The sequence below is a fragment of the Lontra canadensis genome, unplaced genomic scaffold (genome assembly GCF_010015895.1).
Source record: "Lontra canadensis isolate GAN:19392208 unplaced genomic scaffold, GSC_riverotter_1.0 scaffold16, whole genome shotgun sequence".
Classification (NCBI taxonomy): domain Eukaryota; kingdom Metazoa; phylum Chordata; class Mammalia; order Carnivora; family Mustelidae; genus Lontra; species Lontra canadensis.
Genome location: NW_022631010.1, coordinates 3764346 through 3768721, shown reverse-complemented (window position 1 = coordinate 3768721; position 4376 = coordinate 3764346).

Here is a 4376-nt window from a genome sequence, read left to right as displayed (position 1 = left end):
GGATCCTCCGTGCTTCTCTGGAGTGTGTGTGTGTGTGTGCACGCAGAGAGAGAGAGAATGAATATGTTCTTGGGAGAATCCCTGTGTGTCCGGGTCTGCACAAGTGTGCAGAAGCATGGGGGTGCTGATGTCTTCTGTGGATGGTGTTGTGAACGTTTCCCTGCCTGGTGGCGTGGACGTGTATTGTGTATTTTAAGTGTGTGTGCCTGGGCACCTGGGTAGCTCAGTCAGTTAGGAGTCTGCATCTCCCTCTGTCTGCCACTTCCCCAGCTTGTGGTGTCTCTCATTGCTCTTCCTCAAATAAATAAATAAAATCTTTAAAGAAAAGAAAAAAAAAAGAGTGTGTGTCAGTAAGAACATTTGTGAGCAAATGCCTGCATTGGTGTTTGTGCGTGTGAGAGAGAGAGAGCAGGGTCATGCGTGACTGGGAGGGCGTCTGGGCTTGTAAAAAGGTTTCTGGAAAGGCTCAGCACTGAGGAGCTTCTACAACCTTCCTCCTGCCCTCCCGTGTGTAAGTCCGTGTTACAGGTGTCATTCTCTGGTCCCTGCTCCCCTCTGTACAGGTCACTCTGAAGCCTCGGTTCTCTTATCCATGAGACATGGATACGTTGTCACTGGACATGGTTGTCATTCTGATCACTCCTACTCTCCCCACCACCTGCCTCCCCTCCAAACGCTGGCTCCGGCCTTTCTGCTCCTGTCAAATTGATGATATCTTTGTCTCTTAAGCTTAAAACCTGCTTTTCCCAATTTGCTCACCGACTCTTGGCTAATCCCCCTGGATTTACCTAGGACAGATTTTACAAGAATGAAAGAGCCATTCAAGGAACAGCCAGGAAAATGCCCCCACAGAGCAGCTGATCCCAAGCAGCGCGAGGCTCTGACTTAAACTGTTCAGGCCCAAATGTGCACACTATCAACTGAGAGGGGGAAAAGGGGGGTTTTGTCCTTGAAAAAAATCTTTTTGTTTTCAGTCTGTGTCTCTCTCAAGCCCCACAGGATGGAGATGTCCTAAAATAAGAAATTAAACAAGAGGGGAAATCCCATTATCTAGGTTTTTTTTTAATAGGCCCCTTAGGATTCCACGGGGACCCCCCTTCCCAGCTGCTGTGTGGTCCAGGCCTGAGAACACCAAGCCCCCAGCCCTGGGGCCCACGCCCACCCACCACCCAGCCTCAGCGCGGTTTCCCAGGATTCACATGGTAATGAAGGCATCCATCTTCTCCCAGACACACACTGGGCCTTCCGACCCTCCCAGGCCCCCCACACAATGGCCCCCAGTGCCTTGGCCTGCCACCTGTTGGACTTTCCCAGGGAAGGGAGGGAGAAGGTGGAGAAGAGCCCCTTCCTCCCAGCCCCCAGCCCCATTTGCCCCCGGTCCTGGGAGTCAGATGGAGAGGGTGCCCATGTCTTCAACTGCTCCCCGCCGCTCAGCAGTCTAAGCTCTCAGTTTCCTCATCTGCAAAATGGAGGTGATGGTACTTGGGTCCCAGTGTGGCTGGAAGGATTCCCTGGGGGATGGCGCTAAGCGCCAGGCTCTGGGAAGCATGGGCTGTGGGCAGCAAAGAGCCTGCCAGATGACAAACTGTCAGTCATCACTGCATCTTTGTCACAGTGTGTCCCCACCACAGCCCTTTGGAGTGTCGCCTCTAGGATCCCATTTGCAGGAGAGGACGCAGAGGCCCGGGGAAGATGGACAGAGCGCCCCATGCACCACCATCCCTCGGAGCAACAGAGCCACGACTGTAATCCAGTTCTGCCTCACCCCAGAGCCTGAAGTCTTAACCATATTAGATCTGTACCACCATCATTATCACCATCACAATTACTGAGTGAGATAATGATCCTGGAAAAGGTCACAGAAAGTCCTTAAAGGAGCTAGGAAGGGAAGAAGGCCTACCTGTTACTCATCTCTATCTCCCCAGGACTTGGCCAGACAGCCTGGCACACAGTAGGGGCCTACTAACTGAGGACTGAGCGGGGGAGGTAACTGAGAATCAAAGCACCCGTCTTTATTCTCTGGATAGTGGAGTCAGCTTCCTCGTCTCTTATACTCTGCTGAGCATCTCCTGTGTGCCAGGCCCTGGGCCCTGCCTGGTTTCAAACTGTCTCCGCACTGCTTACTCTGACGTGGAGCTCCATGCCTGGACCCTGGGATCATGACCTGAGCTGAAGGCAGACGCTTAACGACTGAGCCACCCAGGGGCCCCTCACTGCCTCTTTAAATGGAGTCTTGGGGGCGCCTGGCTGGCTCAGTCCCTCGAGCATGCCACTCTTGATCTCAGGATCCTGAGTTAAAGCCCACACTGGGGGAAGAGCTGATCTAAATAAATAAATAAACAAATAAATAAAGGTATTATTTTCTATTCAAATAAATAAATAATAAATAAACGGAGCCTTGGAAATCACTAGATTCTGCCCCCACCATCCCTGCTGCTCTCCAGTGCAGAAATTGCCTTCCTGCAGCTTGCCCAAATCCAGCACCCCTGGCACACATTTGAATATTCAGAGGTTTCCTCGGCATTCATGGGGGCAGGGATAGGATTAAGAATGATTTTAATTTTGTTTAGAGCTGATCTATATTTCCAAATTCTCTACAATGATTGTTATCATTTTAATCAGATTTTATACAAAAAAATAGCTTGTTATGAAAAAGGAGATCATACAGAAGTACATACAATGATAAGGGAAGGTCCGCCTTCAGTCTGAGGCCCCTGCTTATATGAAGTATCCAGAATAGGCAAATCTAGAGGCAGAAAGTAGATACTAAGTTAGTGGCCAGGGACTGAGAGGTTGGGCAAATGGAGCATGACTGCTAATACAAGCAGGACTTCTTTTCCTTTAGAACATTTGGATGAAAATGAAAAAATTGTCATGAAGGTTGTACAGGTCCAGGATGGACTGAGAACCACTGAGTTGTACACTTCAAATGGGTGCATTGTATAATATGTGAATTGTAACTCAATAAAGCTATTAAAAGGGAAAAAAAAAAAAGGAAATTCTAGAGAGACCCTTGTCTCTGAGCCCTTAGCCTGGCGGGAGTGGGGGGGGGGTGGCATTCACTACCTCCAAGGGCCACCCCCTTCTGGGTCCCACTTCCAGATGGTTCTGATTCTCAGGTGCAGTTCTCAGACTCAGCATCCACCGGGGTCTCCAAACCACACAGTCCCTCCCGGGATACAGCCCTCGCCCTTCATCTTGTTTGGGTCTAGACCTCTCCCCTTTACATTTTCATTTCATTTTTGAATACATAATACATGCTCACAGCATAATATTTTGAGAGTGTGGACATCTCTCTTATCCTCTTCAGAGGCAGAGACGGTGATCGGTCTCAAAGTGAGATATAAGCAAACTCGAAACAGGTGTATGATCTTGTTTCTTTTCTTTTCTTTTTTGTCTTTTAATTAATTCATTATTTTTTAAAAAGATTTTTATTCATTTGTTTGAGAGAGAGACCACACAAGCGAGGCAAGGGGCAGAGGGAGAGAGACAAGGCGACTCTCCCCTGAGCAGGGAGCCCGAGATATGTGGCTCACTCAACCACAGAACCCCAGGATCATGACTTGAACTGAAGGCAGACACTTAACCAACCGCTCAACCCACTGAGCCACCCAGGCGCCCTTCTTGGAATTAAAAAAATTTTTTTTTTTCTTTTTAAAATGTAAGTAGTGGGGCGCCTGGGTGGCTCAGTAGCTTGGGCCTCTGCCTTCAGCTCAGGTCATGATTCCAGGGTCCTGGGATCCAGCACCGCACTGGGCTCTCTGCTCAGCGGGGAGCCGGCTTCCCCCTCTCTGTCTGCCTGCCTCTCTGCCTATTTGCGATCTCTCTCTCTCTCTCTGCCAAATAAAAAAAATCTTTTTAAAAAAAAAATAAATAAAATGTAAGTGGTGACAGTCTACGCATACCGTGCAACTCACTTCGTGTGGTGTTTATTTCCACTTAACAATGTACCTTGGAGATCTTAGCAAATGCAGATAGCACACGGCTTCTCCTTCTCTTTTACAGCAGCTTGCATTCCATTATATGGAGAGAACATTCTTAATTCAAGCAGTCCCCTAGTGATGAGCATATGGGTTTTTTCCAATTGTCTGTTCTTCCTGTAGATACATCATTTCCCACATCAGTGTCCTTAGTATTAAATTCCTGAGAGTGAAAGTGCTGTCTCATGATTTCCTGGGGCCACATGGTATTTCATAGTTTATTTAACCATTCTCCTTTTGATGAACACTTAAATCGTTTCCAATTGGTTGCTCTTATGAACAAATCTGCTGTGAACACTTTATACATCCCTCCCAGACCCCTTTGGTAATGTGTTAGAAGCTGTGGATCCTTCCCTACACCACCACCACCAAAAAAAAAAAAAAAGAAAAAAAAAA